Source organism: Takifugu flavidus, chromosome 9 (assembly GCF_003711565.1).
Source record: "Takifugu flavidus isolate HTHZ2018 chromosome 9, ASM371156v2, whole genome shotgun sequence".
NCBI classification, from domain to species: Eukaryota; Metazoa; Chordata; class Actinopteri; order Tetraodontiformes; family Tetraodontidae; genus Takifugu; species Takifugu flavidus.
Genome location: NC_079528.1, coordinates 1,019,021 through 1,034,082, shown reverse-complemented (window position 1 = coordinate 1,034,082; position 15,062 = coordinate 1,019,021). Strand labels below are relative to the sequence as shown.

The 15,062-nt window shown below is 48.0% G+C and overlaps 1 protein-coding gene across 5 annotated transcripts in view; it reads right to left on the bottom strand.

Annotated features, from left to right (window-relative positions):
- Positions 1–14,952, bottom strand: part of nexmifb (neurite extension and migration factor b) — a 48,112-nt gene extending 33,160 nt beyond the window's left edge. For 2 of the 5 annotated variants that reach the window (XM_057042516.1, XM_057042517.1), the window contains exon 1: positions 14,798–14,914. The gene's annotated coding sequence lies outside the window, so the exon portion shown is untranslated. Of the gene's footprint in view, positions 1–5,927; positions 6,149–14,797 lie in introns of all 5 variants that reach the window. The other 3 variants (XM_057042519.1, XM_057042515.1, XM_057042520.1) reach the window with 3 other exon arrangements.
- Positions 14,953–15,062: the final 110 nt, after the last annotated feature.

The following is a 15,062-nucleotide window of genomic DNA, read 5'->3' as shown; positions in this document are numbered from 1 at the left end:
AATGCCAATCAGGCAGCACAGCGCTCGCTGTAAACACAGGCCTCGCTCACGCATGGCCTTCGGGCCACCCTAATGGAGCTTCTTTCTGAGGGTTTAGGCAAAAATAGGCACACAAGTGGCCTGCTGGAGGTCATTTAGTAGAGTTCAGGCTAGTTGCCTTGCTAAGGCCCCTTCCACCTCACCTGGTGTCTCCTGGTATCTCCTGGATGCTCCTCACACAGATCATCTGACTACGGAATGTATTCATCTGATATCCTGGAGAAGCTGCACTACCCAAGCACCCTCTTGGTGTTGCTGGTAGCACCTTGTGGGTTGGGGTTTTGTTATTTGGGCAAAACAGCAGCATTATTATAACCTAACCTGAACAATATTCCAAATACGTGCATTGCTGTCAATGTGGTGCCGCTACAAAAGGAATAACTGCACTGTTCACAGTTATTTTTTATTAATCTGAAATGGAATTATGCGGATTTCAATGAAGAATAATGCTTCTTCATGCATTTACTGGGAGCTGGCATGAGATGTGATGAGGTAAGGATTGGTTTTACCCATAAAGGAGATTTGTGCTTGTCACAGTTACAATAATAAACATGCATATGAGGTAACCTGGTGATTAAAAAAACGTGGTAGAGGTGGGAGGGTTCATCTCCGGGTTAAACTGTGCAAATCCTCTATCATGACAAATAATTCAAATGTTTACATCCAAATACACAATTTGAAAAATCAAATTGAGCAAATATTATATAAAACATCATATCTCTTAAACTCCCACAAGATTGATCTCCGTGGAACGCAGGGCGGCTGCTCCTTAAACTGCTTATTCCGTTTGTGTTTTCACCGCTCAAACAATTATTGCAATTGTATTATTGACCCCCCCATTGACCGAATATTGAGGGAACTTGTCAACAACTAGCTGATTTTTCTCTGGAGCTGAGAGAAGTAGAACGATGACTTCACGTTAGCCGGAGTCTTGGGGCGAATGTGAAAATAGGTATTGATTAGCTAGCATGCTAGCAATGGTAATTTTCACAGCAAACACTTAGTCATTTGTTTCCGAGTGAAAAAAAAAAGAATTGAATTTCTCAGCAACGGCTCAGCCGCCATCAGCAGAAAAGTCCAGCAGTTGTGAAGCCAAGATGCAGTGGACAAAAAAGGGGTCATTAAATCCCACTTGAGCGCACCACTTCACTTTCTTTAGACAGCACTGCAAATGTTACTTTTTCAATTCAGAATTATTTAATAGCACATTTTTGGGTCTCTTTGAAGAAGTTGCACATCTCACCCACGGACTCACGTGTTCATGTTTGGTGAACAGAGTAGACGGCACGTTTAATCTGAAGGAAGACTGTCGGGTAAAAAAAACCCTCTGGAGGTTTGGATTCAGGTGCCTAACTTTCCTCAGCCTAGTTTTAAGTTGTATAAAATAAAATTGGGGGAGGGGGGCAATGCTGTGATGGAAAACAGCCATTGAGGCCTGAATAGAACAGGCCTGTATTCAGAAATCGGCATCTTTGGCTTCTTAACTCGTCTTTTCTCACACAATTAATGTGGTGCTAATACATCAGTGGTCTCTTGAGCCGTGACAAAAGCAGTGCATTGATCAGTTCGATAAGGAAGCACGGAGGTCTGTGGGGGGCTTTGAGGAATCTACAGTCAATAAGTGAACCGTAATGGATTGCACACGGCGCCTTTTTAAAACTGGAACCACAATTTGACACATCCTACCCGACCCCAGCCAAATACAAGACAAAAAAAAAGCCTCCAATGAATTTCTAATTATCTTTATCCACCAAACGTTACACCCTGTTAACACTTCTAATGTCACAGGCTTTCGTCAGACGTTTGTTTTTTCGAAACACAGTTTCCATCCGCCTCGCAAAAATCCATTTTATTACGCCCGCAGTGAAGATTTCCTTTTGTTCTCTGCGCCACAAATTATTTCCCCATTGCTTCAGAAAAAATGACTCGTTTGCTCGGCTTTGGAACCAAAGGACAGGGGACGGGGGCAGCCGGGATGATGGGGGGGGGGGAGGCAGAGAATAAAAGAGGTTAAAAAAAATAGGGAAAATGAGGGTCATGGGAGAGACAGGGCCACTCAGGAAATTGACGGGAAAAACCCACAATGTGTTTGTATGTGTTGGTGGGTAATAATGAGGAGGACACAGGACAAAACAGCCGTCCGTCTCTGCCCTTTAGATGGTCTATAAACCCAAATCTCAATATTCATCTCCGGGCACTTATACGGCGCCTTCCTTTGATATTTGTTTTAGCCTTTAAAGTCGCTGATGTTATTAGTTTTTGAAACCCAGCTTAGAGGCTCTTTGACAGGCTGCATAGACACAAACGGCCTCCAAATCTCTGACGAGAGGCAGCAATAATTCCTGTCTGTTGCTCTACGTAAAGCTGCAGCACAAATATAACATCCTAACCAAGTGGTGGTGTGTGTGTGTGTGTGTGTGTGGGGGGGGTCTGTGCAATGATGCAGTCTTACACGGGAAGCTAATACCAATAACAATGTGGCGCTCCCGTGAAACGCTCGATCCGACTGTAGGGAGTGAAGGAGAGCAGCAGAAGGAGCCCACTGTTGGGGCTTCAAACGTGCGCCTGTGTGCAGTTGGGGAGGAGGGGTTAGACCCTGTGATGTGCCACAGCTCAAATTGGCAGACTATCAGTCGCATCCCTGCAACACAACATGCAGCAATGCTGAGCGGGACGAGGGGACGCGACAGCCGAGGAGGCAGACGGGAGGAGGGGAGAGGAGGTGCTGTTTTTAGAAGGCTAATGCGCATCTATATGTTTTCTTTAACTGGGTTAGAGCAGCCCTCCCAGCTGATATCAGGCAGCTTTTCCAGGTAAAACTCCCCTTTAAACCGTCTTTTGAGAGGGCGGGGTGCGAGCGTCTTCTGTCCACATATGAGAACAAAGCCCCCTTTGCCTACTTGTTGATAATCAAGCCTATTGATTAGAGGCCTTGTGGGTGTGTGAGGGAGTTGGGAGGTGGCGGCTGTGTGCATATGCACGGGGGTATTAACAGCCCTTATTCCCTGGGCCTCTGGGACAATGCAGCTTGTGAGTGAGGTGATTAAATGGCCCCAGTTATTGAGCTCCTCCAATCAATGGCTGTCTGTGCTGGAGGACAGAGCAGCGGGCTGCTTCCAAAACAACAGCATCACTAAAATCATAACCTGCTAGATCACCTCCTGCAACCAACACCCCCATCCCCCCCCACACACACACACACATCCTAAAGCGGCTTCATTAAAGCGTCAGGATGAAGATCACTTGCGTGGCACAAGCACTCTGCGTTGCAAGGGAACGTGCCACTTTCATCACGCACAATGTCCAATTAAACAAATATAATGGTAGGTTTTGAAAAAAGCTAGTGTAGGTTTAAAGCAGTAGCTTTTCATTTAAACGGAGAAGGTTAATGAATTATTTGTATGGGTGACGTATTTCCATTTGTTTAAAAGGTTAGACGTTTCTACGGAGTTGCCCTTTGGAGTGATCTCCTCCGTTTCACGCTCCCCGAAACAGTGGTAATGAGAGGTCACCGTGCACCGTGAGGGCCCTGGGAGCCCACGGCCCCACCCAGACAGCCCTCCCAGACACCGCCATATTACTATTTCCTGCAAAGCAAACAGCCCAGAAGAAGAGAACAGGTCATTTCAGCCCTTTCTCTTCACCTGCCTCGTTCTCTCTCTCTCTCTCTTTCAATATCCCAACAAGTGGTCTGCTCTCAGCTCGCCATGGCCAGACTGCACCCCCCCACTTGTTTTTGTGGAACATCCACTTTAGTGTTTTCAACAACGGCAGAATCTTTTTTTTGTTGCCGTTGTTGTTGCCCGAGATGGGAGCGCGTGTTGTTTTTTTTGTTTACCTCATGTGTTGGCGCTGCAGAACAGGCCTCAGCTTTGCATCCGCTGCCACAATCAGACCCAAAATACAGTCGTAACGCCGTAACGCCGTAATTACAGGACAACTGGTGGCAATTCCCAGGGTGAATCAACGAAATTCAATTAAACGTTTATCGTTGTTATTCTTGCATACCGGTACTGCCGGTAGTAAACCGTCTGTCTCAGTTACGACGCAGCCGACTATGAAAAGAACCTGCAGAAACAACAGTGGAAATAGAGATGTAAAAGATAAGTAGCAAAGAATTTAGAAAATGGAAAATAAAGTGCAGTAAATTAAGTACGTTACACACATGCTACCAATGCTTCTCCCAGACCCTGTGCTAATGAGAATAAACCAATAACGTTTATTGAATTAAGTGTTTTATTATGTTCTATATGAAGCTATTATGAATTGCACCCTCCTGCACCCCTTACATATTCATGGTCGCGTTGCAGCCACTGACTTGGAGCAATGTAGGAGAGAAAAGACCTCACTTTGCTTAATTCGAACCTATTGATTTAGTAATTATTCCATAAGCCTGCATGTTCAAACACTCACAGGCGCAGAAAAGCTCATATCACAGGCGGCCAGGCGGCCTGGGGTGTGCTGCTGTCAGGTTTGTCGGTGTGAGGGGATCGAGGCGGTGGGCTCTGCTTAAGACAGAGTATTGGACAAACATAAACAAACGAGGCAGCGGCCACTGTGACTCAGTGCTCTAATGAACCAGCGTATTGACTTGCCAGCTTTCTCTCTCTGCCTCAATGTCTCTCTCTCTCCCACTCTCTCTCTCTCTCTCTCTCTCACACACACACACACACACCCTGCCTTGCTCACTCTCTCCCCGTCTGCTGCGTTTGTATGGATCTCAGCTGCCACTCGGAATACCAATTACTGTGGGCCCAGGAGTGTGGGGGGTTGAGGGGTGGTGGGGAGACAACAAGCAGGAAAATGAAGGAAAATGGCAAGAAAGGGAGGTGAGGGTCACTGGCACACAATCTACAAAGGTTGTCCTCACTTGGTGGCCAGGAAAAGAAGCTTCAACCTCTCTCACACAGGCGCTTGCTAACAGCTCCATAATGGGAGATCCAAGTTGTTCCACCTCTGTGGTGACATCAGAGGGAGCAACAGCGCTGGATCCACGCTGTGCGCGGGCAAAGCCCACGTTTCGGGGATCACACCAGACACCAGCTGTGGTGCTCACCGAGTGTGACCCGGTACCATGAGCTTAAATATCAGCTAGCTACAGTTAGCCGCCAACTCCAAGAACAACATCCTAAAGTGCTCAACTGAGGATTTGACATGTGTCACACAGCAGCAATCATAAATCGCTGTTATTGACGCCGTATCCATGTGAAACGTCAAAACAGAGTCCCATCACACCTTTTAATTGCAGAGCTCCAAATCTGAAAACACACTGGGGCCTCATTATGATGTCTTGTTTTTCCTTCCGCGTAAGAAGATGTGATTTTGTTTTTCGATGTTGGGAAAATTGTATGTGAAAAGGGCTTCAGAGTTCTGCTGAGCAGGTTGGGGTTGGGGGGTGTCGCCGATGCTTCAGGAGCTAGCATGGGAAAAAGAAAAATGAAGACGTCTCACGTGAGGCACTCAGTGCTGGGGAACATTTGCAGCTGATGCAGGAGGAGGAAGACTCAAAGGGGACCCTTTTGTGGTACACGACAAATAGGAGCACCGCTGCTCAGTAAGGGGAAGGAGGCAGGGAGGGTGGGGTGGGGGGGGCAGCCGGAAGCGACATTTTCCATGTGAATTGCCGGGCGACGTTTCGAAATCCTCGCGTTTAATGTAAAAGACCTGGACCAGGGAGGGCTGTGGGTTCCAGCGACACTCCTTCTCTCCCTTTCTTTTCCTCCACCAACCACCGCAACAATTCTCATGACAGCCATAATGAGCATGCTCACATTCTGCGCGATACCACTAATTTGAGAAATTTCCAGCACAAAGACATAATTAGACAAACTAATTAGACGAAGACTCTGCCGCACAGAGATCCTCTGCAGTTCAACTCATCCGCCTACCTGTCGATGACTAAAATAGGAAGCAGCCGTCAAGCCCGTCCATGCTTGTTTCCCTTGGTTAGCGCGGTCAGATGTTTGTGAGATGGCTCACCAGGGAGAATAACATAATCTCTCCCAGGGGCCACAGCCTCTCTTCAGCAGAAGTGGAGCGGCGGCTTTGTGGTGGCATTTAGTGTCACGCAGACCGAACAGATCTCGCCCGACCCCTGACGCGTTTTTATCTGAAGCGTGGAGAAAATAAGATTAAAACAATTGTGCGGCGAACAATATTTAAGACACAGAGAGGCACTCAAAGGTGTCAGGAAGGCTTAAATATACACAGAGTTCCGGTTAAGTTGCTCATTGTGAGTTAGAGGTGAAGTGGTGGGTTTTCTAATAAATAATAGGAGAGTGCTTGGAGAGAGTTGGAGAGGCGAGGGAGGTAGAACGGTAATTGATTTTTAAAGTGATGGGAAAACCCACTGGTCTCAGGAGGGAGCAGCACACCGTCTCGACGGATACAGGAGCCCCTGCTGCCTCCAAGAATAGTGGAATTAATTCTTAGCCTGATTTAAATACATTTTATAGCGGGAATTACCATTTCCTAACGCCCCCGGAGAGGAAGTCAAAGTGTAAACTGTTACCAAATTTTTCCGTTTTCCTTCCGACAGCGGCGCCTTTGTCGCTGCATTCCTCGCAGCCCCTCTGCGTTATCCAAATAGCAGTGTTTGCTTTTATCCTTTCTGCACGTAAGTGCACGCGCGCTCGCACACGCTCGGGTGGCTAAATAACAATGTAAACATGGGTGTGCGCTCATCAACTGCTTGGCAGGCTGTCACTGGGTTCACTGTGCCTGATACTTGCAGATTTGAGACTGACAGACAGACAGATGGAGGTTTGGTACGGCTAATTTTTCTGTACCACCATTACCGGCCAGTCGTTGCAGGCAGCACGGGGGGCTCCTATATTCACCGGCTGACCCGACAGCAGATAATTGCACACCCCGCACACGCGGTGTAATACATATATACATGCAGATACCTTATCCCACCTCTCCAGAGGCCTCATCACTGGACCAAAAGCACTGCAGCAGCAGACATTGATTCAGACTTTTAACACTATTAGATCATACAGCTGTTAGGTATGCATGCACGGTGTGCACGGGCTCTCCCCTGACAGCGACCGCCACCTCTCAATGGAATTACCTACATAAATAAACCAAAAGCAAGCCCACTAAAACGAGTGGACAACAGTAAAGGATACATACCTATACATATACAAAATAATAAATAATCTCGTCCTCGTCCTCCTAGGCGGTGCCTCCTTCCTTCAGACTTGGGTCCTCTACCAGACGCCTGGGGGTCTGTTGGAGCCATCTACTCAGCTTGGGGGTTACTGCCCCTAGTGTCCAAATCACTACTGGGACCACTGGTGCCTTCACACCCCACATTCTCTCTATCTCCTCTTTCAGCCCTTCGTATTTCTCCAGTTTCTTCTGTTCTTTGCATATATATGTGTGTGTGTGTGTGTGTGTCTGTGTGTGTGTGAGACAGATCTCAGAGGACTAAGTTATTTGAATAGGAAAAAGGAACGCGTGGTGCTTCAGTGGTCGCAGTATGTAGGAGTATTTAGCCCACGAGTATTAAAAATGGGGGCAGAATAGGGACTATTCTGCTAATGGCCGTTCACACCCTAACCCTAAGAATGCCAAAACCTAAGCGTCGATGACCAAACTGCACATTGGGATGAACTTTTGCGCGTGATTCAACAGTTTGAGTCTCAGCCCTGAGCAAGATTCTGTACCCAGCTCGAATCAAATTATTATGACGTTATTACACCCTTGAACTAGGTTTTTCCTCCTGTTTTGAAACATTTGAAATAAAATTCAATGTATGATTTGAGAACTAAATGATCTACTTCATCGAGAAACAAAGCCTCAACATAAACCGCCGCTGCAGGAAAAAGCCATTATTATTCAGTAAATCCAGATCCCCCAGACTCAACCGTCGCACAATATATTACAAAGAATCTCGAAGGCTTTGGGTGACTAAATGATGAATTAGCTCTTTTATCGGCGGCAGCTACACCAAGGTGCATATTTGACTCCTTCTAGAGAGCATTTTACTGGCTCAGCTGTGATGTATGTGGGCTGTATTCTGATGCTGTTGCTGAATGATGACTTGGGGAAATGGGTTAGAAGCGTGCGGGGAGATGGCGTGCTGGAAAAAAAAAGGCCTATTTGCAGATGACGGAGCTTCAGTGCGTCACTGAGGGTTTCTGTCAGCGGGTGAGCCCGGAATACAGGCGGAGCAGGAGCCCTGGCCCTTCACATCAGGTTATTTTTATGCTTTTAGCCTTATGACAGCGGACTGGGTCACTGTCATATTGCAAAATCTCTCTCTCTCTCTCTCAGAATCCAGACCCACGCTGGAGACACAGCAGCGACGCACAGCTGTAAATCCTCAAAAAGTCACAATACGCACTTCATGCACTCTTCAGCAATGCCTCTAAAAGTCTTAATTATTATTTCCATTGTTTCCTGCTCCTGTGACGAGGGCTGCTGGCTGCGGGTGATTATAATCATTACCCATAGTACAACAGCCGTCACGCTGTTGTGTCATCAGCAACATCGCCCGACAGATCGGGGATGAATCCGACTTGAAAATGCATTTATTCAATTGAACTCCACTTTGCAAAAACACCCCTCATTTGACTTGTGCTGACATGTCGCTCGCTGGATGCGGCTTTGCCCGCGGCGCGCTGCAGGAAATGGAAAGTAAGGCGCCATCTGACCGTATTTGACGGGAAGGCTATTGCATCTGTTCCACCAGACTTTTGTCATCCCGCCCTGCGTCAGCAGTAACGCGAGAACGCTATTGAATTAGAGCTGAAGTTTGAATAAGGCGCAAACGGCGGCGTCCTCCCAAACGCAGTAATTAAACGGCCTTCCAATCACAACTTCAGGCCCAGCAGCGATGCCGCTTGGATTCGGCGGCAAAAACATAGCCTGTCCCTCATTTGTATATAAATCCACAACATTGGTGAGCGTCGCAAACAAGCCAAGTCTTGAATGGCTGGTAATTATGTACAGCGGCAAATAAAGCGCGTTTTCGTTCGGAGGCACTGCTGCCTTGTTAAGTGGTGAACAGACAAAACAGCATTTAGAAAATGAAAGGTGCAGGGAAACATCCAAGGCGCAGCGAGCTTCTCTCCCATTAGAAACAGCCTGTCTGTCTCACGGCCGTTTGTTTGTTCCAGCTGGCTGTGCCGGGAGGATGCGCCCTCAGCCCCCCCACCCCCACCATACCCCACCCATTGCTACAGTAACCCTTTTCCTCTCCTCTAATCTTCCACCAGCCACCATCCTACCTCTCCTCTGTACATTCCACCCTGTTTTCCACCTTGTGTTAGTGCCTTTATTTTTTATCTCCCACCCACACCCCCTTTCTCCTATCCACCAAGTCAAAGAGGGGGCTAATGAAGGTGGCCTGTGAATCCTTCTCCCAAGACCCTGCCAGGATACAGATCCAGTGTAACAAACTCTGTGGGCTACTGGAAAGGAAGGGGGGGACATTAAAGAGACAATAAATCTATTAGTGTTATTATAGAACAAAAAGCAAGCTGTTATTGCCACTGTGTGTGCCGTTACAGAGGCAACAATCCAGGGGAGGACACTCTGAGAAAGCAATTAAACCCCAGCCACATCATATAGCGTCCTCCCTCGTGCTGTCATGTTGTGAATACGCTGCCTTCACGCCGTTCCTGACGCTGCACCTGTGTCCACCACAGTTCATCTCCGCCCCTGGAGGCGCCGGTTCTCCCGGCATCGCATCATCACTGTCTGTTTCAAGCATCCTGCCAGTCCAAATGTGAGGGGACCCCAGAGAGCCCGGGCAGAACCAGGGAAATTTCACATTATCAATCCAACCGCAATTTTGGGGTCTGATGTGGAAGCGGGAAATGAGCTGTGAACGTCAAGCTCGTGTGCCCGGGGTCCCTGTGGCCCCCAGCCTACAGATTGAGATCAAGTAGGCAATGCAGGGAGTGCTTTAATAGACCCCGGCTTAATTGGACTTTTATTTGTTAATAGCAGAAATCCTGATGCATTACTTTAATTACCCTGGCAGAACTAATTCATGAGCACTGTGCAAAAAGAAAGGAAAAAAAGGAAAAAGGTGGCTGGACTCAGTGTTAAATCAGCATGCGATCACATTGTCTGAGCTTTTCTGAGCCTCTGTTTGCTTTCTTCAGGCCGATCTCGCTCATCGCACCGAGCTCATTGGGACCATTTGACTATTTTAACCAACGGCCTGTCATAACTGAATTCAGAGAGACGGGAGGTGAAAGGACATCCCCCCCCCCACCCTTAAAAGCACCGGGACTCTTAATAGATCCTACGTGTGACAAATGGCCTGGTTAGATCATCACAGCACACAGCAACAAAGGAAGGGGAGGAGGGAGGAGGTAAGGAGCCAGACAGACAGGCTGCTCCCTACTGGCCCAAATCATGATTAAAATCATTCGAAACCTGGTCAGAGACGCCGGCATTATATCCATATTGTGACTGAAGATAATCATTCAGAGACTTCTGAGACATTTAAAGGCAATTTAAAAGAAAAATATCAGCTAATGTTAGCATGCTAGCTGAAGGTAAAGTGGTTCAGGTCCACAAAGAATCTGTCAAAGGTTGGTCATCAATACTAAAAGTCTGCTTTCACTGTCCACTAACCATGCTAGCACCACTTTGGCCTTGTTGTTGCCTTCTTTGGGCTCTTGGCTTTTATTAAATAAAGTTTGACAACCGCAGTGTGGGCAAATTGCTCCCAATTTATCTAAAATGGCTGGTGTCCTTGTACAACAGTTCCGGCATATCTGGTATTTTCCTGCCTGGTTCTCAGAGTTATCATTGGAAAAAAAGACTTATTGTACTCATCACTGGCTTAATGGTATGTTTAAAATGAAACATATGCAGATGTTAGGGTGTAAAAATGTAACTGGAATTCAAATAAACTACATTCAACATAGAAATCTTTGAATCTTGAATCTTCTGCTAGAACTGTTTTGATTTTTTTTTTTTTTTTAAAAAACAAGAACTGTCACAGCAAACTGTTCCTTTTTGTTAGAATGTGGGTGTTAAATAAAATGTAAATTATCCAATTATATCGGGAAAAAAATGTGAATTTTCAGTTATTATACATGTTTTTTGGAGAAATGGTGTCAGGTCTTCATACCTCGCAGACCTGTGCACTTTGTTTTTGAATTATAATCGTGTTAAACCCACAACAGTAACCAGAAATGGAATAAAATATATAATCTACAGAATAATCTGATCAAAGCACGCCAGCATGCAATGCAGAATATGTGGTATTAAGAAGGAGACGCTAGCAGAGGCGCTCAGACGGAGGTCAAACATCACAACATGTGTCCACACGTGCAGTTGTGATGAAGAAGTGAAGGCAAAAATGGAAAGAAGACCTCGGTGACTCCACGGGGTTTGTCCAGCCGGAATGCAGGTGGCAAAAGCAGCAGTAAACAGGAGCAATGCGCGAGGACAGTGATGCAGAACCGAGGGCTGAACGTGGTGGCGGTTTCATTTTTATGCCACCGACTGGTGGGATTTAAAGCCCCGTACCTACAGATACATCCCAGCGAGGAGCGACACACCCCAGCAAGCACAGTCACCACTAGCCAATCACAACCCTGCTTTATGTTTATCTCACAGCTCTCACCCAGAGCAGCCAATGGAGGGAGAGATCCAGGACGTTTCCCGTACTGGGTTTGCCTCACTCCTCATCCTGGCACATATTTTCTAAAATAGAGCTTCTCCAGAGTGGATCAGCACGTTTTGAGCGGGAGCTACAGTACAGATGTGTTCTTCTGCTCAGCTACCGCGTGTGTGTTGCAGAATGCGCTGGAGCACCTGTGCGTGAGCGCACGTGCACATGTCGGTAGCGTGAGACAACAAATGCGTAGCTTCCCGCAAACGTCTCCCTTTCAAGCAGGCAGCAAAGAGCTGAGCAGCGCCTCGGTCCCTCGGGACGAGCTGCAGCTTTCTCCTCGAGGCCATGAAAAGCAATCAGAGCGCAGCCTTCTCCCCTGGACTTACCTCTGCCTTTAATTACAGAACTCAGCAGCAGCAGCAGCGCGGGGAAAGACTGCCTCCGCCGGGCCCCAGCCGGCAGGTCCTGGCCCCGATGCAGGGACGGGGCAGCCGTGCTGTCGGCTTCCATCTATTGTATCAGCTGGGAGAGGCGGCCGGCGTCGTGGCTGCAGCGATATTAGAAGCAGGAGACGCTGCAGCGCCACAGATTTACCGCCCATTAACCTGAATGTTCTGCCATTAGTGACTCTCAAACCTTGCAGCGACAAAATGAGGACACCGACTCCACGCAAGGGTTGGAACCCCATGTGCATAAACTAGTATGAACCAGGAGAATATATATACTTCATATTAGTGAAATCAATTAAAGCTGGTTTAATTATCGCTGGCTTCCTATGAGCGCATTTGTTCACACTTATATCATTACACGTTTCATCTACTTGACGTATTTATAATGGGCCAATATATCAGAGCTCTGGATAGTTGTGCACCAAAGACAGATTTGAGGATGTTGCAACTGATACCATTAAACAAAGTCCAATTCTCTATGAAAGCACAACTGAAAAATGGTCTAAAGGAAACAGCTGTATCCTTCAGTGTCCTGCCGAGAGGCGAGTTCTGACTCATGAGCGTCACTGCTCACATCAAAAACACAAAAAAATTATCTAAATGTGCCATTTCTGCTTTTGCCTTCATATTGGCGGTCTTCTCCTACATATCGAATCATTCGTCCAGATTTGTGACATTGTCAGCAACCAGGACCAAAAGCCGTCATCCTTTCGCTCATCTCGTGCTTTGATTATTACTTCATCTTTCTCTGAACTTGAGGACATGTCCTGAAACGATTGGCGGCCAGTCTGTGTTTCTATCGCCTATCTACAGTAACCAACCGTTAACCAGCACGTGGACCAACCGTGAAGCGACCTACTGTTTAAAAGGTAATAAAACTGGGTGTCAGTTGCAGCCCCGGTGGCTCAGATCAGGACTTTCCCATCGGCAGACCCGGCAGCGCAGGTCCAGGACTGCGCACGGGCCTCAGGCTGGAGCACAGGTGCACACACGGGCAGGCAAAGATAAGAGAGTGTGTACACACAAGCTGCTGCGTTTTATTGCCGCAGCATAAAGCTCAGGCAGCATTTTAAACACATTTGCAGAAAAAAAAACGAAAACTGGTTTTCGCGCTGCCCCTCGCCACTGTGGACGGGAGCCACGGCGTCCACTGGACGTGCCTCTGGACGCTAATCTCTCACCCAGTTTAAGCCAGTTGGAACGAGGCGCCCAGGAGGAAACGGGAGCTGCAGAGGTTGTCCAAACAACTCTCCACGGTGGCAGCTGACTGCAGGACGGGGACACAGTTTTATGCCATAGATCTTGTTAGTTCCTCCCTCAACAGCCCTCAACGAAGCCCAGGTGGACAGAGGAGGGAGGCCCTCTGCCCTTCGGCACGTCACGTGGCCCAGGGGCCCGATGGTGTGACGGCGCGAATGACAGCACATGATAATGACTCCCACATCAACATGTCAACTCAATTTGGGCCTCTTATGGGCTCTCTTTGACTCAATCAATGCACGGCCTTCCATCTGTTTTCCACTGCTGTCTTCACATTAGCCAAGGAGAGATTTTCCCTAACTGCTTTCTACCAGTTCCATGTTATGTCTCATTTAATGGGGGGGGGGGGGGCAGCCAGCTAAACGTGAGTCAGATCCAGTCAGGTCAGGTCAGGTCGGTAAGCACCAGCTACGACTTTGGGTGGGGGACAAAAAAAAAATCCACCTTAACAAGCGGGCCAGCTCATTGGGGGGGGGGGGGGGGGGGGGAGTACAGTCCAATTAAAATCTGATTTCCAACAAAGTTAACAACTGAGTCAGACACCTCCACACCAGCACCGGGGCTGTTATTATGGGCTGCAGCTCGTTATTCCTCCAGCTTGACTTGTCTGGCTCTGCTGGCAGAGCGGCTGACTGGGACATCCAGTAAACATCTGTCAGGACGCATCCTTAAAGGGGAGCAGACACAGTAAGCTACTGATCCAGTGACCCCACAGTGCAGGCATTTTTCACTCACACACACGCACGCCTTTGACGCACCTGTGTGTGTGCTCCTGAGCTCCCATCCCATTTAGGCCATTTTCTTGAGAATTTGGCGCTTATAAACCGTTTATGAATCATTTATTCACCACACCACAGAGGGGGGCTAGCTGTAAGACTATGTGTTATCCCACTGGGGTGAAGTAGTGCATCCATGAATGATTAATCAGTTTCGGACTGTGGATTAATCCCCTTTTATTCATTTTTGATTCTTTTTTTTAAGGGGGGTGGGTGGGGGGGTGCACAGCGCTGCTCGGGATGCATAACATCGATTCAAAATGACGTCCACAGGCCACTGTTTGTCTCCAAAACATACAAACAACGGACGGCTGCTGGCTTCCGAGCGAACCACACGTGGAATCTGTATTTCTGCAGCATTTCCGAGGCTAAAAGCGAACCGGTGGGTGTCTGTGCAGCAGAGAAGTGGGGGTATTTTTCCCCCCTCTCCTTTTTCGCAGGGTGATCAATGGAGCGGAGACGAATGAATGTAACGCTACGCCAGCTGTCCCGAGGAGGCAGGGCAGCCACTATACACCGCAGAGCCGCTGAATAAAATCGCATCAAATGCAGCCAAAGCGGGGGCATAAATCACCGCGCGTGTGGAAATCAAGCTGTCATGTGCATACCTGAGAGAGACACGGTCGCCTAATTCACACACACAGGCTGAATAGCGACCTAATAATAACAACGATTCCACTGCCTACCTCCATGAGCGTGTGTGCGCGCCCGAGCTGCGTTGCCGTTTTCTCCCTCGCCGCAATGGGATCCTTCTCCGCCGCTTCGGGTAGTATCAGAGATGCGTCTTTGCCCCGAAATGCAAACGCTCCCCCTGCATGTCGCCCCCCACCCTCCCCGCCACTACTACCAGCAGCAGCAGCAGCAGCAGCAGCGGCGGCGGCAGCAGCAGCAGCAGCAGCAGCAGCAGCCCGGGCCTCCAGTATTAGCAGGTGGACGCGCCTCTCACTGGCA